Source organism: Leuresthes tenuis, unplaced genomic scaffold, assembly GCF_036924035.1.
Source record: "Leuresthes tenuis unplaced genomic scaffold, fLeuTen1.0.hap1 SCAF_13, whole genome shotgun sequence".
NCBI lineage: Eukaryota > Metazoa > Chordata > Actinopteri > Atheriniformes > Atherinopsidae > Leuresthes > Leuresthes tenuis.
Window position 1 is genome coordinate 17,589,134 of NW_027325367.1, and position 25,156 is coordinate 17,614,289.

Consider the following 25,156-nt stretch of genomic DNA (forward strand, 5'->3'; position numbering starts at 1 on the left):
AAGCTAATACAAAAGGTATTAGCCCAACCAATGTTAGCATCTCACTTGCTGGGAGCTCCAAATACACACATGAAAGTTCCATCTGCACCGGCTTTTTGACATGTTGCCCTCCAGCTTTGCTTCTTTAGCAGGTAAACCCCCACCGTGAGGATAACATGGGATGGATGAGCGTGAGTCTGGAAGATTAATATATGTGAGAAGTTTGTTTGAGGAGATCTTATCAAAGAGGCAGCCTGGTAATAGGAAGATAAATTGAGTCGTGTGATTCTGCTGCAGGAGCAAGTTTCCCTCCCAGCAGCAGGCAGCCGTTTACTTACAGAACTGTGCAAAAGTCTCGAGCCACCTCATTACGTTACATATTTCCAGGGAAACTGGGAAAAGGGTGCAGATATTTATTGAAACAACTGCAAACATAAATTTAAGCACAGTATGTAAAATAAAAAGAGTTTATAAAATTCACACTAATTTTAAAGTCAATATGTGCTATGTCAACCATTAGTCTTCAACTTGGCCTGAACCCTTAGAGGAGCTGTCTTGTCATCTCTTTAAGTTGTCTTCAGGAACAGTTCTCCAGGCTTCTTAAAGGACACTCCAAAGCTCCTCTTTGGATGTTGGCTGCCTTTTGTTCCGTTCTCTGTCAAGATGATCCCACACTGCTTCAATAATGTTGAGGTCCGGGCTCTGGGGAGGATTCATCCCTCCATAAGACCTGTTGCCACAGATTCAGTCCAGTTCTTGTGTCATGTACCATTTGGCATAGCTCAGCCTTTTCTCCCTGTCTCCCATCCTTAAGAATGGCTTCTTGACAGCCGTCCTTCCATGGAAACGATTTCTGAACCATTTCTGATGAGGCCGCAGTGCACAGAAGATGGATCAACTGAAGGGCCAGATGCATCTTTCATTTCTGTGTCAGGTCTATGTTATTGTTTTGTTTTTTTTCTGTTTCTACAGCACTTTCAGATACTTTTCATCTGGGGTGCTCTTTTAGGGCATCCATTGATTTGTCCTCTTCTTGTCTAGTTTCTTGAATGTTTTGATTTAGTTTACAGCTTAAAGCCTTTCAGGAATCATGTTGCTGCTGCAAAAATACTGCTGTATGTTTGTAAATGTATGTTAGCCTTGGTATTTTTTGTGAGGCAATTAAAAAAAAAAGGAAACAAATTATGTATTTTTGCAATACAATGTGTAAGAAAGTTCTTAAGATACTAAAACAAAATTTGTTCTTCACTAAGTTTTCTTATGTGGAGACACAACACTGATTCACCCCCTGAGTCTTTTTCTGCTCCAGTGATTCATAGGTCAGGTTTTGGTTGCTCACCACACACACACACGCACACACACACACACACACGGAAAACTGCAACTGTGGGAGGTCTCGGCAATAAAGAAACCTGAACTGTGCAGATGGACAGGAGAGCATAGGGAGTATAAAAAGAATAAAGCCAAGGGATATGACGAAGATTACCCTTTATATACAGAAGCCAGAGGGTCTGCATAAAAGAGGATAAAAGATGATCTCCATTCTTGTGTTTTCAGTTGATATCGAGACGCTGCAAAGATCCAGGTAACATAACAGAGGGAAGAGCTTAAGTTTGTACATTCTGCCTTTTTGTGAAATCAGCTCAATTGGGATTTGTGTTTGAGTGATATATTTATCCCACAGACATGAAACGGGTATCAATCTACTCATTTAGCCTTGGGCAGTTTCTCAAATAACCAAATTGTCCTCTGAACGCCCCCCGCTGAAAATTATGTAGTTTCAAATTTTCATCATCATCATTCTCTTCTTATGTGTGCTGATGTGTGACACGAGACGAACCGTGCACATAAAAGAAACCAACTCTTTCTGCACATTGAGCCTCTATCAGGATGTACTGTTTTCATAGGAGATAGTGATTTAAAAAAATCAAGTGTAACAGTAATACATAAGTGTTTGAAACACCATTCATTTTTTATGCTCAACAGATTTCTTACAACAACTTTGAGGTGAAAATGGAAGCAAGTCTGGTGAAGGTGGGAGAACATAGAGGGAAAGGAAGAAGGAGAAAATGACAAAAGACATCCACCTTTATCCAGTGCACTGCTTTCCCATAAGCGAGGAGTTAGACTTCAAGCAGATACAATCCACAGCCTAACAGCCAAATCAACCTCTGTGATCTGTGGAACATGTGAAATTCAGCTCTGGCTTACTGATCCTCGACTAATTGGATCATATTTTGTTGAAAACATCCCATTCATGAGGGATAACAAAGTAAAAAAAAAAACTGTTTCGCAGGCACAGATATGCACACATGAACGCTCAGCAATATGTTCAACGTTTGTCTCAACAGGGCTCAGGCTGCTACGGAGACAAAACTCTTCACAGAAACCCAGATGTGTAAAACCCCCAGAGTGGTGACCAGTCAATGACACTGTGCACTTTAGTTTTGGATCTTTTTCAGTCCCTGGTCGTTTTCCAGTGTCCATTAAGCAGCACAGTCCATTAAGCAGCTTTATTTAAATATATCATAATGTACCGTCAGCTTTGAGCCCATGTTTAGTGTCACAGTCTTTTAATTCAATTAAACTTTAGGAATGAACTAATAGCCTCTAAGTAAATCAGAAGCATTTGTAGATCCATTGCTCATACATAATCTCATGTAAGTTACCTCTCCCTTACAGTCTCTCGTCCATGGCGCTCTTATGAATATGCACACACACACATGCATAAGTAAATGCACGCATGTGGACATAAAGCTTAACTGTTTAAGTGAGACACACAAAAGAGGCTTACAGATTACATAAAGGAAACCTTCTACAGATTAAATAAAACAGCACATGCAGTGGAATGGTTAAAGAAAGATTTCTGCAGTTCTCATGGGAGTTACCAATATTTATGTGCTGTCCTTATTTTACCTTTTTTTTTCTACTACAACTGAGCACCCTCAGTTCCACAGCACTGAATGAGCCTGAGGAATAGATAGCTCAGGGTTAGAAGTCAGAAAGTAGAGAGGGACTCCATTCACCGGTACAAAGGTTTTTTTTCAGCACTTCTTTGTATTTTGTAGCGTTATCCCTTCTAGTGTTTTAAGCCATCGTCTTGATAGATGCTGAGCAGAATTCCCATGTCAGTTGGGCTGTATTAGCATGCAGTGCATGACGTTCTCCAGAGATAGTTCTTGAAGTTCTGCCAAAATGGTTCAATTCTGATATCATCAGATCACAGAATCTTTTTTGTCATGCCCTCAGAGTCCTTTAAATGCCATTTTGCAAACCCCCAGTGAGCTGTCATAAGTAATTTACTCAAAAGTGGCTTTTGCCTAGTCACTCTACCATAAAGGGCTGATTGAAGTGCCACAGCCATCGCCTATCCTTCTACAGGCTTTCCCATTTCTGCAGCTCTGTTTCAGTTACCATTGGTTTCTTGTGCATCACTCTGAATGAGGACCTTCTTGTCTTGTTTTGCCAACTCTGGAAAAAAACCCGGAAAGAAATGGTTTCATGCCGCGCCCCGATAGGTGTCTCACTCTAATTGGTTAACAAAAGTTCCTTTTACTTGATGGCTTGGTTTTTGTCATGTCATGCAGTGTGACTTTAGGACCTTTCTCAGATGTTGTTTGTCTTTCTAAACCATGTCCAGTCGATTTAGTTTTTCCCCAGAGGTGGACAGTCACGTATTAGGGTGCTCAACAATTATTACGTAATAACCAAAGTTGGTCATGTGAAACAACATCAATGAAAAATATCAGCCACAAAAGGGAAATGTATTTTTTTTCCATTTAACATATTGCTTACACTCACGATCCTACTCTCGTATTCATCCGCGTGAATCCGAACTGTGATTCCATATAAAAATAAATGAGCAAAGCTTTGAATACTTTTTTTAAAGGATTATCCAGTGTTTACTATGCTAAAGGAGAATAGAAAGAAACCACTAAGTCAGTTAACCTAAACTTACCGTGGCAGACACTTAAACAACTTAGCCGTTTTGCTTTGGAGGGACCCCCAAAGGTAATGGAGGCTGAAAATGCTTGTGAGCTTCGGCCTTGAGAAGACAACAGTATCTCTGGATCATGTTCACGTATGACGAGTTTTAACCTGCATTTATTGATGGCATGGTGAATTGCGTTCACAGACGATGATTTCTGGAAGTGTTCCTGAGCCCACGCGGTGATTTCCATGATAAAATCATGCCTGTTTTTAATGTAGTGTTACATAAGTAACAAATTCAAGATGAGCTAAAGATTTTCATCAAATGGCAAAATGTCTCCCTTTCAACCCTTTGTACATTCTCTACAATTCTATTTTGAATAAAGTCTGTTTTTTCAGATTTGCAGTCATTGCAGTCTGTCTTTATTCACATCTTGTACAGCGCCCTGACTTTTTTTCAATCGGTGGTCGTAAGTCTGCAGTTATTATCTACGCTGCTGCATGTTGAAGCAGCAAACAGCGCTATATATTCCTCTCTGCTGGTGACATGCACGTGTGCGTGTGTGTGAGTTGCTGATGATACAGCTCTGTGTGTCTGTCTCTGAAACTATCTCAGAAATCAATAACAATAGGCTGTCGGTTAGGTAGGCTATGCTTATGCAGAAGGACTCCAATGTCTGAAGACAAAACAACTGTGCATTGTTGGTTAAGGCAGGGTTGCTAACAACCTTCAGCATTTCTAAAATCAGTCTTTCAAATCTCACACTGAATTGTAAGAAGCATCCAAAGAATTTCTCTATTAAAACTATAATCCTTCTTTCTGTTAAGATGACTTTTTAGTCTAATAAATTCTACAGTTGTTTGTTATCTGAACAAAAGTATCCTGCAGGACCAGGATGAACAATTCTTCTGTTTCACTATAGGAAATAGCAGAACGTACAAGGCAAGACACTTATGAATGATGACTTCTTTAAAAAGCATGAATAAAGGCTGCTTTAACTTAACAAAAAGCAAGAAAGATATATCGAAAGATAGTTTTGACTGTGTACACTTGGTTTATAAAGTAATTCACAGTGAAGGCAACTCTATTCTAATTGTGTCTTGTTTCAATACACACTGTGCTGTTTTTATTTGGACAAACTAGAAGTAGTGCCTTGAAATTACACAGTAAACAATTGATATTCAAAGCGTCTCAGTGGACATCTGTGTTGTTTCTTTCGATACATTCAGGATGCCACACCGGAGCAACAGGGAGACTAAGTGAGGGAAATGAGATGCATGTAATGGAAACGTGACAGTTTAACTTAAGTAGTTGAGCTGATGTTAAAGTTTACCTGGGTATAAACTGGAGGTGAGAACAGCAACCAGAAAACGAAGGACTGCACTCAGAAAGACGTGAAATGGTTCAGGGACTCATGAGAACAGAGACTCATGAGCTTCTTGAACTTCATACCTGTCTGCAAACTGATTTCAAAATCAAAAGTATCTGGTTTTTGCAGCAAAAGCATGAATAGCATCTGCTTTTTATGCATTGCATTTCTATGCACAAGAAAGGCGAAGGATTGTTGATAGATACAGATAAGAATGTCTCTGCAAAAAATAACAGAACACGAGGGCGAGCCAGATATGGTGCTGCTCGAGGCAGCTTCTGGTGGAAACACCTGGGTACGGATGGTGTGAGTTTTTTCTATTTTAAAGTGTTTTCTAATCCAATTGGTTTCTGTGGCGTGTATAAAGAGCGTCAGTGAAGCCCAGACACTCCTGCCTGGGGGCGATCTAGTGAGAGCACCTGGGTTAGAAAGACAGCAGGACTTTGGCATGTCACTTACAAAAGTCGATTGCTGTCACAGAGATGTGCAACGGATACTAGACGTAACACCTTTGATCTTAGAGAGTTTCTGTGTGTGTGCTGTGTTATCATGCAAAACGGACAGCTCTAGCAAGTTTGAGATCATAATCGTGAAACCAATGAGCGTCCTAGATTGGCAGCTACAGGTGTGTTTTAGGTGTAACTACAATTCATAATCGTGGCTCCTGTTCACTGACTGTTCCCATTGGAGTATTTAGATGATCTGACTGCTATAAGTTAGCTTGTGGTAATGATCATGTCTGCTCTTCTCCAAACAGCAGGCACACGGGGGACTTTTCAGATGAGTCTGTGTAACAACTGGGACGGAAAATTTATTGCTCCTCCTTAAGAATGCGCTGTGTGTTGTTTTTCTCTGTCTTACAAACAATGCGTGCCTCATCATGAGTTTTTCACATGATTTTACATATGATTTCTATAAGTGAAGTTTTCTGATTGCATCAGCTACTTACGTGGCTAAGTCAGTAAGTAATTATCTCATTTGTCCCGTGCACATTTCCCACCTTTGGCTATATAAGTACTCATGTAAGGTCAGACTACTTCTGGGTTGAAGCCTAGCGCTGTTACTCTCCTTCATGAAGCACAATAAATCTTGGAAACGTTGGTGCAGATTCAGTGTGCTTGGTTAGCAGAAATTTCCACCTCACAACCCATGTTGAAATCATATCAGCTGAGTGTCTCTCTGGGAAAGTGGTGAAAGAGGCCACAAAGTCCACAAAGCGTTGGCACAGTCCAGGCACTTCTTCATGAGGAAGATCATGTTGCTGTTTTCACTTATTGAGACCGTGTCAAACAAACTCGAAAGTGCAGATTTGGACAGTCGCGGCACCTGCAAATGATTAAACTGATTAACAAGCATGGATGTGCGTATTTAGCATGTTTCCCTTTCATGTATCGTCACAAAGTTTTGGCTTTTCTTCCATCTTCCATTTGGATTCACTTTTCTTCCAAATAGTAGAAGACAAAAATCAACTGAAAGCCCAAACAAAAAGATGGTTCATTGGTGTGTCCAATGAAGCAGGTGGAATGTGACATGCTGGCTGCTTGATGTTGGCGAATGGGGGGGGTTATCTTTGTCCTCAAGGAGGGAGCAAATACCTTACTGCAATAAGGGTTTCTCTCTTTGAATATAATACTAATCACGCCGCTTCACTTGAGAATGTTTAAAGTCACACAGCATAGAAAATTTGCTCTTTTTGTGCATCTGCCACTGTGGTCTCTGAAAGCGACATAAGAAAAATGCCCCCCCCCCCCCCCCCCCCCCCCCTCATATATTTCAGGGTTATTTCTTTTAATCTGTTAAAACTAAGATTTCAAATAAGCTATATAAAACAGCAGCAGAAACGGTTACAACTGTGTTTTCAGATCCCTCAGTCAACATAAAAAACATTGTTTTCTCATTCAGCTCCAGAAAAACATTTCCAGGGCCTATTGGGAATACTCACAGCAAAGGGTTATTTTGTTTGAGACCTTTCGCCACGACAGAAAAAAGGGGTAAAAAGTGATGTTTTAAACCACGACACTGGCATGATGCTCATGCACAAACAAAAGACATCATGAGGACCTTTCAGAACTAAAAGGTGTTTCACGTTATACAGGCACAAGGTGACATGATGGTGGTAAACAGCCAGAGTACTTATGGCCACACAAAGTGTCACATTGCATAGTGGCCAATTAATTATGCTGCCTCTTCTCGTCCTCTTTTTATAGAATCCCATTCAAATACTCTCAGACAGACCTATGCTGTAGAGTGAATGCACTTCTGATTTATGCATTTCAGTGTAATGCACTTTGAGTGCTGGGTTTCATTGATATGTGTAATTGGCAACGGAGGATTAGCTGTAATTAATTTCCTTTTTTTTTCCTATTCTTCTCACATTTGCTGATTTTCAGCCTCCTCAACTCCTCTTGCCCGTTAAAACAATCCCAAGACAAATGTTTTCAAGGATTGTTTAATTCCTACAATGCTTACCAGACGAGCTCTAAGTGATTATGTCTTTTCGTCATCTGTGACATCTCAAGGAGATGTAACATCTTAATCCTACATTGTAAATGCAATTAAAAGCCTATCAAACAGATTTCATGCCCATCTGACATGCATAATATACTACTGCAGCAGGCTTCAACAAAACGGTTTGATGATGCATCTTATTCAGCTAAGATTGGTCTCAGAAGAAAGGATGTTGGAGTGATTATTATCTAGTTTAATTTTACTGACCTCTATAAGTCAGCTTTTCCTATTCTTTATGAAACTGATTTAACCTTCTTAAACCTGCAAGTGCAATTGTGAAATCTGTTGAAATTAATTGGAAATCACAACTCTAAATAATGTCTGAAAAAGCTGAGAGCTCACCCACAACATTTCATTTAAGCTTTAGAATCCATTTCTTCCAAATGTTGTTTTGCTGTTGTGTGAGCTGTACTGGCCAGAATCTTGAGAAAAATTTTCACTGTGGCTCTCGTGTGCAAACCTCTTTTGTTCAATCTTTGTGTCGATACCGATTACAGGACTACAAACAGAAGTCAGTTCTTTTTCTGAAAGATGTTGTGTATCACATTCAGATTATCAGATTCCAATTTAAACAGCAGGTAAGCATTTACTGAGCAAAGCTTAAATTGTACAATGTGTACAGAGAAGGGATGTACATATTTACATGGACAAGGTAAATTAAATTGGAAGGCTATGTGTTACATGTACTGTAAACAGTGGATTTGTCTTTGATCTTTTATATCAAGTCCTCTTCAGTGACCAGAAAATTTTCCACACGATTAAATCTATGAAATAGACACAAACATCTCCAATAAACTCCCATGCTTTCCTGCTTACATGTTGCCTGGAGTAGTAGAAATCCAGATTAAATCACAAATAAAGAAATCGTACAGCATGTCTATAGCTCGCAGGGGTAGTAAGCTGGATTTTGGTAACTGTGCTGCAGATCTGCATGAATATGACTGGAAGTTAAAAGTCATCTCAGAGTCAAAAGGCCTAATGACTGAGCCGATAATCGTGAAACATGAATGAAACAGCTTATGCCAGTCGGCTACCACTAATGCAAGCTGAAATACTACCCCGATTCCCCCCAAAAAAGCAGAGCAGGCACACTGAGTAAAATGTATATAAAAACAGATTGAAACGATTGGTAATTCTCATAAAAGCAATATTTTATTCACAATAAAACATAGAAAACATTTCAGTTGTTAACGGTGAGATGCTTTACTCTTTCAAGGAAAATATTGGCTCATTTTGAATTTGGTGGCAACAAGACATCTTAAAAAAGTTGTTTACCACCGTGTAGCATCCCCTCTTAAACAGTGGTCTATAAATGTCTGGTAACTGAGGAGACCAGTTTCTGTTCAACGGTTCTGGGTCGCCTTTGTCATATTTTGCGTTTTATGATGCACTGATGCAGCGTTTTACAAAGGGAATTCATCATTTTAATTCCCCTGATGACACAACTTATTTCCGGTTTGCTTGAGTCCATTTTAAATGAGCCCAGAGCCCCTGGTTCATGTTCACATATGGCTTACGCCTCTGACCTGCTGTTGTAGATGGCACCGTGAACTGTGTTCACAGTCCATTGTTTCTGGTAGTGTTCCTGAGCCCATGCAGTATCATGGCCATGTTGCAGAGTCACACTATCATACGATGATGTCTTGTACTGTAGATAGTGGTGGAATGTAAATCGAGGGTTGACAATCACATGTTGAAGTACATTATTCTGATATTGTGCCCTTATTTTCAGAGGCAGACAGACTCTGCCTGTATTTGTCAATGAACCAAATTAGTTGCAACATGCTCCTCCAGCTGTTTATTTTTTAGTAGGACTTACTTTTTCAGCCGTTTGTTGCCCCCTTCAAGCTAATATTTATCATGAAACTGTAAAAATCTCTGTTTTGAGATGCTTTCTATGTTCTGTTGTGAATGAACAATAGGATTACCAAATCATTGCATCATGTTCCTTTTTAAACTTTGCACAGTGCACCCCTTTTTTTTAAAACTTCGTTTGTACTTTCCCTGCCTGAGCAAACTTCATAGACTTACTGAAATGTTTTAGATGGCTCCATTTCACAATAACTGAACCCAAAATGAAGTCTGTGCTTCCAGTCACTAGCAGCTGAGAGCTGGAGGTGTTTTGATATCAATATGATGATCAACTGTAGATACTCTGCGCTTACAGTAATCATGCAATGGTTTCATTTATTGTCTCTGGAATTACCCAAGTATATTCTTCTCTCGTTCTTTCACCCCTTTTATGTTTATGCCCGGGGCAAAAGCCACAACCAATCCAGAAGACTGTTGCAGCATTTGACGCCTGCTTAACTGGCATTCTAAATAGGGCTCATAAGTTCTGTGGTCATAAACTGCCAAGTAGATATATATAAGGAGAAAATTCATTTTGAGGGGGTTTTACAAAAGGAAAAACGTATCCAATATGAACAAGAAATAGTGAACTCTATATAGTGCTCTATATTTGAAATAAGCCACATAACATTCCTTTCCTAAAATGAATACAACAACTTGTTTTTTTTCCCATCTTTCCACATGAACAAATTGCACTAGGGTCACAATCCATGTGTGTTAATTCTCTGATGATGTTGTTGGCTTTTGCTTTCTGTAACATAACTGGATTTGCGACCCAGGGATTCTAAAATGTGAGCTGAACCTCAAATGGGAGGGAAGTGAAAAAGGAACTATGACTATGGAAAACACACAGAATGAGTCTCAAACTAGCAACTTGTGGCATGAAGGTCGGCGGCTCGGCCATCCCTCGTTACTCCTTAAATGTGGCAACGAGAACAATAGTTACACATGAAAAATGGACATCATGACAGGCTGACGAATCAAAGCATAACCTGCATCTGTGTGAGGAACAGAGTGATGAAAGCATTGTAGTTGTACAGTTTTTGAGCCTTTATTATAGGCATGTGGTGCAGACCCACATATTTCACATTCTGACATGAGTTCAGGCCAGACTAGTATGAGAACACAACTGTCTACAGAAATAATACATATATTGTGTTTGTAACTAATTCTGCCGCCAAGGCTTTGTTTGGCTTTGTTCATCACTAGACAACACATGTGTAGTTTAAGTTGGAACAACCGAAAAAACAAAAAAACAAGAGGTGTTATCTGCTTTTAAACATGAAGGATACATACAGGGAAAAAGTCCAACACAAATAGAAATGCTTTGGTGAGCTGTTGTTCAGGCATGTTCACAGGTCCTGAGGAAGTGTCATGTGCTGTGCCTAGCATTACTTTATAATGCGTAAAAATATCTTCTTGGACATCTGTTCCATCTATAATTCATCAGAAAGTGCTGTGTGATGATGTGAGTGACTGAGACATGAAAGAACCAAGCACTGCAGCATGGCTTTGTGATTTTACAGTGATATTAATCTAATTTAAGGAGCCATGGACCCAAGGAATGATTACTGGGAGAATTCACAGATAATGATTTACGATGAAGCTCCAAAGATTGCAGGGCTTTTTTTTTGGATTTCTTATACCTGATACTTAATAAATTATTGCTTTCCATATATTATATGGCCTTTATAAAGTAACTTGGGTGATCAGATCTTACTCAAATCCCAGTGTGAGGTATGGCTACCTGTTTGGGGTGGACATCCTCTTACACTACTACCAGATTTATCATGCTTGTTGCACTGAAAGTCATGCCCATCCTTCTGCTATTGAGGCAAGAGGTGCCACTTCCAATCCAGGCCTGGTTAACAGCTAAAGCGACAGACAGGTTTTACACGCTGATGGCCATGTTGATGTCCATTACAGCTAAGTTCACTGTCAGACGCTAAGCAGCCTTGAGCAGGGTGAGGCGACAAGCTGCTCTCACCAGGACTGCTTCCCTCCCAACAGTAGACAGGACAGCTGCAGGAGACAATGATGAAAGGAGAAATAAGACACATAAATGGTATTATGAAACACTCCCTCAGTATTAATTTATCTGATCATCTTGTGCTTACATATTTAATATTTTCAGAATACATGGATAAGAATAGAATGGCTCTCTGCTGCCTTAACTTTTTGTGGTTTAGTGTGTTTTGAGATGGCTTTTCAGCCTTTTTTCTGCTCTGAGCCACAGTTTGAATATGTGACCCTCATCCAGTAAAATGCACATTTGCTGCCATCTCTATGACCGCAGTCACTATGGGTTTTCACTATCTGAAAGCTTATTGCACGATTCTAGCACCGTTAACATCAGATGCTGGAGAGCTCAAATTATGCAGTCACGAATAAGAAAGCAAACCCTCCTTCAATTCTAAAAATGTAATAAAATCAAATACAATTTATCAAAAAAAAAATCATCTAGTCCTTACAAGATCTTGAAATGAAGTAATTGAAACCTTGGACAAAAAACAGTGTCAATACTCATCATTTTAGCTTGTGTCCTCCTTTTATTAAGTAAAGGGCAAATGTGATCCAAAAGATCCAAAAATGTAATTTGTCAAACAACATTTTTTCCAAAACAGTTAAGTTCTCCTGTCTATGTGGCACGATGGTGTAGTAGATGCCAGGCTAACAGTGTGTTGGAGGAGTAAAACAATAAGCTGCTGCAGAAATCCTCACTGTGAGATGGCATCGCTTGTTTATTAGTGCAGAAATGTCATTTGCAATCAGGTCAATCCTGCGTGCCTCTTCAATAATATTCAAATAATGAAGTTTTTGTGATTGCACCACAGACGTATGTGCACCAAACAACTCTCTCAGCTGATGTATGGCAAAAAAAAAATTCATATTCAAGAGCAGTTTTGGTGAGCATCATTAATAACATGTTAAAGAGGCACGGCCGGAAACCTCTTTTTGCCAGAAGAAAATGGTCCTTTTCTTGATTTTGTGCATCAAACAGAGAAAGGGAAATATAACTGACGTCTTGCCCCCTTCCCAGTTTTGTTGGTATGCGTGCCCCTCCATTGCTCCGTTCCATCTGGTAAATTGTCGCCTTTTTTTCATTGATTAGCCTCACTGGTAAGTGTGTCCTTAAGGCTGTACAGCTGTTCCGACCCCAAACTCTTTGTGTTGTGTGTGTGGAAATGTTCATACTTCAACTATAAAACATTTTCACAAGTTCTATTGTTCATTTTCTTCAATTAGATGTAAGTGGTCTCAAATCACAATCGTTCATGATTTTCTTTTAATTTTCTTATAGCTGTTAATAAAGCACTGGATTTTACCTACACAACTGGATTAAGAACTGTTAATCCAGTTGTGTAGGTAAATTTGCTTGTTTTGTTTGCTTGATGCAGACCAATAAATTGAATTGACTCTTCTGAAACAGCATAACAGCTTTTCAATGACCACTGGAAGAGTCTTTCTGCGTGGTTTTCTAAAGAATGGGAAGCTACACACTGGATCAAAATTTAATGACTCGCTACCAGCTGCAACATGATAATCTTTGTGGCCCGTTTCCATTGGGAGGCCCTTATGTATTTTGCTAAATAGATCCAGATGGTAGTTTTTTCCTCACTCTTTTTTTTCTTTTTCTTTTCTTTTAGGCCATTCCTTGTTTGATTTGTAGCAGTTTTAGTTGGCTTACTCAAATGCCTTATTTACAACACTTTATTACCTGAAGTCTACAGTAGGGTCTGCGGAGCTTTTGAGCTGCACTTGGAAGTGAAGCTTCTTTGATTAGCTCTCTGTCAGGTTGGGAACTCACCACTGCAGATCGAGATTATCTTCCTAAAATGACTTCAGAGAATGCATTTTTTGTGAGCTGGGTAAGCAGTCACACTTTCTGTAGGTATAATTTATGTTTGTCCGTATTCTTCAGTATTCAGACGAGATTAAAAAAAAATAGCTTGTTCTTAAAAGCTCATCAAATATGTGCACTTCTCATGCGGCAGCGAGTCGTAAGTTTCATTGAAGATGAACTATTCTGGCACTGAAATGTGTATGTAATGTTATCTCTGGTCTTTATATCAATGGAGCGTTAAGTGCTTTTTCTCTTTCTTGTTCAATACAAGCTTCTTATGTTGGTTGTCAACTAAAAATCGCTGTGCTTATGCAAGTGCACTTAGGCCGGAGAATGGCATTAGGTGGCCAAAGGGCAGTGCACTTTTATAAAATCTGCCACTAAAGGCAAGGCCGTAATGCTTGTGACTTTTTTCCCACAGAGAAAGCAAATGACACGACATTTTGATAAACAGTGTGTGGGGTGGGGCTTGAGGTCACTGTCAATGGCCTCTGTCAGTGGGTTTCGGTACCTGTAGTGATTGTGATTCGGACTGTGTTTGACACAATAACTGGCAAGTGAGCTTAACAACAGTGGATGTCACAGCAGCAGTTGATATTAATTAAGAGCGTTTATGAGCTAATGAGGGTAAACCCACATTCTTACTTTGTCTTTTGACACAAGAATATGGTGGATCATTTTCAACTGACATTTCAGGACTGTCAACGTTGTCCGTCCTGAAATGTCAAAGTAGTTTTTATTTTTAACCAGGAGGTCACATACATAAAGATATATGTATGACATTGGAATGTCATTTGGACTAGATGCGTGCAGTCCAGTGGTGTGAAAAAGAGGCAAGATGATCACAACTAAAGGGGTTGATTTACAAGAAGGCAACATGGCAGGACAGCTACAGATACCTGCAGGTCCCTAAGGGAAATTAACACTTCAAAAAGGCCATAAGGAAGTCATACACAACCAAGTACCTACAATGAGTGAGGCAGATCCTGAAGAGTCAGCTGAGCAGGAAGAAAGAAGTCTGAGCCCCAGTTATCAGATATATTATTGAGGCCAAAGGAGGAGATGGAAGTCACTGATATCAAGACAAGAAAGCTTGAAGACCATACACTAAGAGGAAGAAGGGAGACTAGTTGCTCTGGATAGTGGCTCTTGTAAGTGTCAGAGCTACTATAAGGAATGTTAAGTTCATGCATGTGGTTGCTTTAAAAGGTTTTAACAATTGAAGGCTACGTATTGTGTTTGAGTTGTGAATTAAAAACAGACCATGCTAAAGTGCAAACGTTTGGTATGCTACAACCTCCTCAGTTTGTTAGACTATCTAACCAACTTTATGGACTTTAAAATGAACAGAGGCAGATATCACATCATTTGATTAAACAACACAGGGTTGTTACGGCGAGAAATACTCGTACTCTGAACTTGGAAATTCCCAAAAAATGTTGCTGCTAGTGTAGCTAAATGCATTTCTTTTTAATTTGATGAACTTGATAAAACGCAAAGGTATTTCACTGTAAGTGTGGTCCAAGTATAGATGGATTCATGTTTTTTGATACACTGCTCAAAAAATGACTCCAGGTCAATCACACTTCTGTGAAATCAACCTGTTCAGTTAGGAAGCAACTCTGATTGTGAATCAATTTCACCTGCTATTGTGCAAATGGAACAGACAACAGGTGGTAATGAGAGGCAATTGGCAAGGCAACCCCTATAAAGGAGTGGTTCTGCAGGTGGTGAGCACAGACCACTTATCTGTTCCCATCCTTTGTGGCTGATGTTTTGGTCACTTTTGCATTTTGTCTGTGCTCTCACCCCTAGAGGTAGCATGATGCGGTGTCTACAACCCACAGAAGTTGCTCAGGTAGTGCAGCTCATCCAGGATGACACAATGTGAGCTGTGGCAAGATGGTTTGCTGTGTCTCTCAGCACAGTGTCTAGAGCAGGGATCTCCAACTCCGGTCCTCGAGGGCCGCTGTCCTGCAGGTTTTATGTTTCCCTGCTTCAACACACCTGATTCAGATGAAATGGATCTCTTCAAAAGATTGATTGTTAAGTTCTGCACAAGCCTGCTAATGAGACATCGATCTGAACGGGACTGACCTGCCCGTTCCTCAGACCAGAATCCATTCGAGCACATCTGGGACATCGTGTCTTGTTCCATCCACCAACACCACGTTAGACCACAGCCTGTCCAGGAGTTGACTGATGCTTTAATCCAGGTCTGGGAGGAGATGCCCAGGCGTTGTAGGGAGGTCATACAGGCACGTGGAGGCCACACACACTACTGAGCCTCATTTTGACTTGTTTTGAGGAATTTCCACTGAAGCTGGATCAGCCTGTAATGTGATTTTTATTTTTCCACTTTTATTTGGAACATGATTCTAAATCCAGACCTCCATGGGATAATAATTTTGATTTACATTGATAATTTCTATGTTTTGTTCCCAATGCATTCCACTTTGTAATGAGTAACAATTTTCAACTGCAATATTTCATTCACTGAGATCTAAGAAGTGTTATTTTAGTGCTCCTTTTATTTTTTGGAGCAATGTATTTGACAGAATACTCATAGACTCAAGATCATTTCAGTGATTATAGGCAAGGTTTCACTGGACAGTTATTTATTATAAAAGACAGAGCTAAAACAAATTGCTTACTGCAATAGAATCCTAGAATGTTACATTCTATGCCAATGGTTCTTGTGTCGTGACATTCTTTGTAGTAACGTTCCAGACTTTCTTATTGGGTTTTAGGAAATGAAAGCGCTTTTTCGAACATTCTGCGGAGAACTTCCTCACCCTCTGGAGTGTGTGAGCCACAGTCATTTCACTGCGTTTTACTCAGAGAAACAATACATTCCCTTGTCGATATCAACAAACTAGTTCTTAATGTCACACCAACATTATCTTCATTTCAGTCAGATAACATCAGACGTGCAGATGCTTAAATGTGACGTGCAGAGAAAATGTTTTAAGGAGGCTGGAGTGGCTCACAGAAATGTGTGTAGAAAAGGTAAGGTGTTGTTTATTAATCACGATTAATCTCATACCAATGTTATGCTGATGATACCCAGCTCTATCCGTCATTCCCACCTGACGACCACACGGTCTCAGCACGAATCTCAGACTGTCTCTCCGACATATCAACATGGATGAAAGCCCATCACCTCCAACTTAACCTCCCAAAAACTGAACTGCTTGTCTTCCCAGCCAAACCAACCATACACCACGGCATCTGCATCCAAACCGAATCCCTATCTCTTGCTCCATCAAAGGTTGCTAGAAACTTGAGTGTCATGATTTATGACCAACTAACCTTCAAAGATCACTTTACCTCGGTTGCTCGTTCATGCCGCTTTGCATTACTAAACGTAAGAAAGATCAGACCATACCTAACCCAACATGCCACCCAACTCCTGGTGCAGGCCATGGTCATCTCCCGCCTTGACTACTGCAATGCTCTCCTAACTGGTTTCCCAGCCTGTACTATGAAACTTCTGCAGATGGTTCAGAACGCGGCGGCGCGTCTGGTCTTCGATCAGCCTAAAAGAACACAAAAGAACACAAAAGAACCTCTGTTCATTGAACTCCACTGGCTACCCTTAGCCGCCCGCATCAAATTCAATTCACTGATGTTAGCCCACAAAGTGCTTAATGGAACGGCTCCCATCTACTTGAATGCTCTTGCAAAGGCTTATGTCACAACTCGGTCCCTCCGTTCGTCCCAGGATTGTCGTCTAGCAGTGCCTACACCACGCCGAAGACAATCCAAACCCTTTTCATGTGTCGTCCCACGATGGTGGAATGACCTACCGAGCGCTACCAGAACAGGGGCGTCCCTGTCTATCTTCAAGAAACTTTTGAAAACCCAGCTCTTCAGAGAGCACCTCCTATCCTAGCACTTACCTTGTACTTACCTACCCCCTATATCTTTGCACTTTATCTTTCTGCACTTCCTTCTATGCCTGCACCCTATCTCTACTCTGTCACCTCTGACAGAGTCGGACTAGTGGGTTCCTTCTATGTAGTTTATTGTTAGCTTTTTATATAGCTTGTTATATCTTCATTTGTAAGTCGCTTTGGATAAAAGCGTCTGCTAAATACATGAACATAAACATAAACATTACTCCTTTTTTGTTCATTATATTGTCTGAAAATGATTGTCAGACATGTTACTGAAAGCATTTTGTCCCATGGCCAGTGTGTTTTACTTTTTTATGTTAGAACATACCTGAGACAACAAGACAACGCTGGAGGCAAGATCTTCCCATATGGCTCCTATGGTATGGGAGTCCACTCAAAAGGTAATAACTCTGACTTTTATCAATATTGTCACAGATAGTGGTCATTTTCTGTGTTGTTCATTTGTTTTATCAATCAGTGAGCTGCCTCTTCTGAAAGAACACAGTGAAGGTAAATGTGTGGTACAGCAGGTACCGTTTCTCTGACCTTCCTGTCATGTGTATCTATGGTGTTTGGACAGGTGGTGATATGGATGCCCTCTGTGCTGGACCTCAATTCATTGGGAGGAAATGCTTCTTCACATCCTTTGTTGAGAAGCTGAAAGCTGAGAAGGAGGTCAAAGACGGGTCAGACATATAAGTGTTGCTTTTCATATAAGTTAAAGATTTTTTTAATATTTTTTTAGCTCAAAAGATTGATAGTTGTCTCTTCTTCAGGTCGTCGTGTCATATGTTCCCGTCATAAAATTGACCTTTCAAGGAATCGAGGTAAGATGTCTGAGAAAGAGAAAATAGATTACAAAGTCGGTTCAAGATTAATGACACACGTTCAAATCAAATGTTTTGGTACCCCTTTACTTTCTAGATTGACTTAGTCTACATCCAGCTGGCACAGAGGACCATTCCTGAAAATAGAAACCTTCTTGATGACAGAGTAGCGAAAGACTTGGAGTTACCCTGCATCAGGAGTCTCAATGGTGTGACACATGACACATCTTCTTGGCAGCATTTTCTACTGTTTCTGCGTCTGTTTTAACCTTCACAGTTTTCTTGTTTGTTGGTTTTTAGGTTACAGAGTTGCAGAGGAAATCCTCAGGCTCGTGCCTAATGTTCAATCCTTCAGAATCACTCTGAAAGCCATCAAGCTGTGGGCCAAGCGTGAGTTTAACACAGACCTAGGTGGGCCAACTGCTCACAGAGGAGATTGTGAACTTCCAGTACTGTGCAAAAAGTCTTGATTTCCAGAAACCAGACTTTCTTTAATCTTTTAAAGCGTTCTTAAGTAATCGTTCCTCAGGCTTTCTGAAGGTCTTTAAGTGTTTCTTTGGACATTGGCTGCTCTTTCTCCCATTGTGAGTCCAACCATGATACCTGACCATTTTCCGAGGATAACTTAAGGGATGAATCAGTGTTGTTTCTACACATAAAAGAGAACTTAGAAAATAACCAATTTTAAGGAATATATGACAGAATCAGTCTTTTTTAAAAAAGATTTTTATTTTGTGGCATTCCACGATAAACAGCCATGAGTCATGGGATCTCTAAATAAGCAGAAGACTTTATGTATTTGAGCTTGGAGATTTATTTAATCAGCAAGTTTAATTGATTCTGGGTTACTGAGGGAAAACAGGATTTAGTCTGAAATTCTGATCACTTTATGGCCTCTTTTAGACGCACAGCAGGGAATAAAACTGTCATGAATAAATCTTAAAATCTACTTTTTTTTTGTTTAGAGAAAAAAACAATCTCGACTGTTTGCCTTGGAGGATATTGGAATATGAATTGAATTATTGCTCATAACTGTATGAGATTTAATCCAGTAATATACCACAAACTGATCTTTATTGTGTTTTGTGAGCACGCAGTTTGTATCATTGAGATGAAATTTGTGCCATTCCCATATGCATATTATAATAGTTTATTTTGTTGCTAAGTAGCTTTCTGTCTCCCCAGTGGGTGGGTGGTCTCTTTATGAATAACATTTGTCCCAATTCAGGGGAGACGTCTTCATAATTTACATTTAGTAACATCAAAGTTACTTATCTTGTACTCAATGTTTTGTTTTTTCACACACAGTGGAAGCTGGTCCTGTGCCACATGCTGTTTTATGTGTGAAGTGCTGTTAATTATTTTAAGCAAGGCTTAGTAAAAAAGGATTACCTGATTTAACTGGGTGTAACTTTAACATTTTTGGCTTTTATGTATTAATAAAGTAGAAATTAAATAGTCATCCTGCAACGTTCACCAGGCAGAGGATCACAAGAGATTATGGCAAATGGGCAGTGGCTCAGGCCTTGTCCCAGGAAGCAACTAAATTTTTACCCCTAACACTACCCTAACTTCTACCTTTACCCACACACTCATGAACAGTGGGTCACCCTAACCAAATACTTAAAATGCCTAACCTTAACACATGGGGTTCCCGTACCCCTGGAGTATCTTAAAAGCCTCACAAACGGTTATTCACCTGCACCTGACAAAAATTCTCTCTTCCTATTGCATAATTACTGGTCAAACCAGCTTCGGTGCAAACCCAGTGGATCCGGCACACTCCAAGCTCCTGTCTAAAGTTAGTTAGTTGTCTAGATCCAACCAACGGTAAGCCTCCATGCAAGCAAATGAGTTCCATGTTCACACCGTATACTTTCCCAAAATTTCACCTCTCCACCATGTACCCAGTTTGGGATCTGTGCTACCGACCACCAGCTCTAGTTTCTAAAAGCCCAATGAATGGCAGCTAAGCAAAAGTAGAACGCTATTGTCACCAAACTTGGTCCTTGTGGACAGGGGCAACAGGCAAGCTCACAGGCTTGCAAAGCTTTCAGATGAGGTGAAGAAAAAGGGATAAAGCATAGAATAAACAATAGATTTGAGTTTACTGCTGAATGCGCTCAGAGGAAAACAACATGACAGATGGATGCAGACTTCCCTTCTTTGACTTTGCTTCTATTGGTAAGTAATAACTGATTGGCTCTCTTGTTGTGTGTTGTGCTTTGCTTGGCTCTATCAGTAAAGTTGTGACGTTTGGGTTTATAACCAGGAAAAGAATGCATTCATTATCATTTCTTCCTCAGCTTTCAGTAGGTTTAACTTGGAGGGGTGTGAAGCTGTGGTTGGTTACTGTAGTATAACTAATGAAATATGTTTGTATACACCAGGGGTTTGCTCTTTTGTGTGGCTCACAGGAAATGCACAATATCACATCAATGTATAGTACAAGATTCCTGTTATGTTATTTATCAGATTTTGAAACGTATTCCTGTAGAATATAAAATGGTGCAGTCTTTTTCTTTTTAGTAATGTAATGGAATTAGCCATCACCTCAGTTATGCTGCTGTCAGTCTGGGCTGCTGGGGGACCTCCAGTGATGCATTGAGCACCTTTCCTCCCTGTGATGCCTTTAATCTTTACTTTCCATACACATTTATGCCGATATTCTCTCTTTTGTCTTTCTCAACAGGTATCCCTGGCCTGCTGTTATGGTGTTTGCTCTTTCCGATTCTCTCAACACCCATCCAGTCGAGACAGATGGCCGCCCTTCCTGAGTCTGCTGGAGGTTTCTTCCTGTTAAAAGGGAGTTTTTCCTTTCCACTGTTGCCTCGTACATGCTCAGGACAGGGGATTGAACTGAAAAGAAGACTTCATCCAATCCGTTGGTTTCTTTAGTTCTATAGCTTTCTATGAATTCCTCCAAATAAATTCAGTATTATTGAATTTTAATCATTTGGGTAATTCATTTTATTCAATTTAATTATAATATTGGATTACACTTAATTGGGTTATGATTGGATTTAACTATACAGGTCACAGTAATACAATGTAACCCAAGATGGAATGCAATTTAAAGAAGATGACAAAATATAAAGATACCTTAATGGATTGAATTGGAAATAGGGGCATGATGGATGAAAACATCCCAGAGGCGATGTGGTATAATATGTGGAAAACAGAGCAAACCACAACACAATCGCAGACAAGGAGAGAATTCGCTTGGAAGAACCAAATTCGATATCTTGTCACATCTAAGATTAAAAGTAAACGAGTAAATGTTCAACAACCACGTGTGAGACTATGTAATCACCTGGATTCAAACCACACAAATATTCGGAAATTATGAGAAAATGCAACCCTTCTCGGATAGGATTCATTCAGGTATCTGAGATACTAGGGTATATAATCCCCCAATCCTGTCATCTTTTGCTTGTGCCATTTGGAGGAAAATGAGCACTTAAAAGATCCTACCCTGATAAATATTCTACTTGTGGCAGCCAAGAAAATCATTCCTTAGAAATGGCACATTGTGGAAGATATCCTAACAATGGAAAAACTCACATTCCTTCTTCTCCCCTTAACCTATAGAGAAAATGTCATTTGGCTGTTATATGCACATCTTTCAAGCTGAAAATAAAATGATTTGTGCAAAAAACACAAAAGACTGCACAGTGAAGACATACAGGTTGTCAGTGGACTAAATTGCAGACACAACAATGTGACTATTTCATGTGATTTATCTAAATCAGAATAACTGCAAGCATTTGCCATGAAAGGTAATAACATGCTAAATACAACTCTGTCCTTCTAAAAATGACCTCTACCGAGCCATCAAGTCGGTTTCCAGCGCAGTGAGTGACAGCTATCTGAAGCAGTTTAGATTTTCTAAATGGTCTACAGTCCTTTAGCTCAGTAAATAAAACGGTCTTCAACAGGAATGTAAAAGGGTAGAAAATTAGAATCTTTGGGACTTTAATGTGGTAATTAACTGCAGATGTGGTTTGCTACAAAGATGAATGGATCTTTGTAAACCACATCTGCAGTGGTCTTTTTTCTAGACCACTTAATGTTCACAAACATGTACAGTATCTTATACTCCACCCAATGTAAGTTTCCAATGTGTCATTGTTAAGGGTATTGTAGTGTATGAAAGAAACACATCTATTAAGTCCTGAAGTTCACTGGACATCAAACCTTTTGATGTTCACTAGTTTATATCCTGCTCAGTGGTAGTAGGTAAAAACAATAATTGTTGTTCAGCTTACTATTGTTCCAATGGATAACCACGCCAATACATGTAAAGCAAACCTTGATGGATCACCCATGCCGCTATCTATAGTCAAGTAACTATTGCTCAGGGACTGAGGTTCTCACCAAGAAAGAGTCATCTAATCCAAAATCAGTGGATCCGAAATGTACAAGATTGCCACTGAACACTTGAATGAAGAAAAGGACTTCTTCAAAAACAGTTTGTCTTCTCATGATAATAATTTTGAGCTTAACAGTTATGCTGTGAACATAGGTCTGTCACAAAGCACAGGACACAGATGCAGGGTCGTTTTCAAGGCAAGAAGGTTTATTTGAAATAAACAAGTTGAGGATCTCCAGACAGAGCAAAAACAAGGGGCTGTGAAAATCTTAAGCACTCTCCTCAATAACTATATACGAGGATGGTGCAGCTATGAAAATTATCAAAACAAAACTCTCTCCACTCCAGGAGGAAAACAGAACAGGCTATGAACGATTACAAATAAACACTCACGCTCTCCTAATGAGGCGGACTTAAACAAAAGATGCTCACCTGATAAACGCGGCGAAAATATTCAAGAACAGAAATCGCTCCACGAAGGGAGACTCCATCAAACGTGAACAATTATCACTAAACTCTCCTTTAACGGAGGCAAACAGGATATACTAAAACTCAAACACAAAATCCCTCCACTAGAGGAGGAACTATAAAACTTCTTAATCGAGGTTACTATGAAAAATTAACTAATCAAAATCACTCCAAAAAAACGGAGGAACAAAACAAGTTCTAGAGTGTAAACAGGTGTGTAAACAGGGACAAATTAAACTCAAACCTAAACACGAAGCTCACTGAAATTCTACCAGTTTAAAAGGAGACTAAAGGGTGTAGCTGAGGCGTATGGACACCAAAAGCCCAGCGTGGTGGAGCACCTGTTCCTGGATGGGCACCGTGCCACTGCTCTCTGTCTGCCTGCTGTGGAGACTAGCTACCCACTGATGAGGAATTAGAATGCCATTAAGGAACACAAATAGCAGGATGGTGCAGTTCTAACTAACAACAAACTAATTCTGTGTCTTCAATTATTTCCTCTTCAAGGTGGAGGAAAACTTTTTTGCTCATCGTTGGTGAACATTCTGTTCTTTAAAGTACCAGTGAATCCAATAACTCTCTTTCAGTTAAATGTGACAACATGAGCCAGTGTACATTAGTAAACTCTTTACCTTTGCTTGCTTATCGCAAGATATAAGTTGAGAGACGCTGATTGGGATAATGATAAATATGTCCATCCTCACATAAACCTTCAATGAGTTTTTTCTTTTCTATCACTTTGAGTATTCATATGGCGTCAAATGAGACTTTTCAGTCAACCACATTTAATGGTTTTTATGTCAGTTAAATGTTTTTGTCTTAACTTGTTCTGGTTTTTTTTTCGTGATTTGCTCATGTAGTGTTTATTGATTAATCTAAGTTCTGGTGGTCAAGGAACAGACATGGTCATTATGGGATTTTGGGGGGCAGTGGCAGGTGGGAAGAGAACAGAGAAGTGTGTGAAACTGCAACCCTGCGTCTCAACCCTGGGTTGTCATGGTTTTGGATTATAAATAAATGTTTCTAGAAATGACAGCTCCCCCATCAGAAGTGGGACTGTTGGGAATTCTGTCTCTCCTAATCAGACCAGGCTCTTTCCAGAGATAGCCAATTGTTTATGTGGCTCACACTGTTAGCAGGACACAAACTTGACAGCGTGTGGTTGAAGGAAGACATGTAGCTAAACATGTCATCACTGCTCAGATTTGGCAGAAGTTAAGAGAAAACTATGGAGTCTGACATTGTTTTGGCTACCACTGGCCAGGCAGCTGACATTACCCTCTTTGATAAGGTAAACCTTTCAGGAAACAGGTGTTCCATATCCAGTCAGCATCATCCAACTAATCTCTTTAGCTGCTCTGTTTCTTTTCATAACTTTGTGTGCTCGATCATGAGCTGATTGCACACAGTGGACCTGCAAATATTTTTCTCTGAAAACACACCATGTTCACAATAGTACTAATGGTAGCAGTCAGAATGAAGAAAAGGAAAAAAAGCAACCAGCTGAGAGATGCTAAAACCCTTTTATATGACATATTCTACATTCTGCATCGTCATTGAAAGCAGGATTAGTTGACTTTCTTCCAAAACTGCTCAATATTTGTTGAACTTCAGTGCCTTGATTTACTAAATTTAGCTTTACCCTTTATATTTAGTTTAGTTTGAAGTGTTGCATCACCAGAACAAAGTCTCAGGGTGTAATTTCAGACAGTCTTTCAAGTAAACAATACATGGGTGTTGTTACTGTAACAGTCTAGTTACCACCTCCAATATCGTGCTAAAGTCTTGAGCTGGCCCTCATTCATTCATATATTGGCCATAAAAGAGGAATTAGGTGCGGCAGTTTATTGACACATGTGGAAACACAGCTTCAAAGACAGTATTTAGTATGATTAGTATCCTTTTGCATTTATCTGTTTTTTCTTTTTTTAGTTTTTTTAATTAGTCATGCAGTTTATAATAATCATAGCAGTAAAAGCAAAACTGTGCTATGGATACGTTTTGGACTATTGTTATCAGGACTTTCATTGCTAGATTTTTTTGTTTTGTGGACGACAGCTGAGTCAAAATGCAAACTTAAGGAGAAAAGGCTTTAACTGAGCAACTCA

At 39.7% G+C, this 25,156-nt stretch overlaps 1 pseudogene; it reads left to right on the forward strand.

Moving 5' to 3' along the window:
- Window positions 1–160: 160 nt before the first annotated feature.
- Window positions 161–20,181, forward strand: LOC140266784 (poly(A) polymerase type 3-like; annotated as a pseudogene).
- The last annotated feature ends 4,975 nt before the right edge of the window (window positions 20,182–25,156 follow it).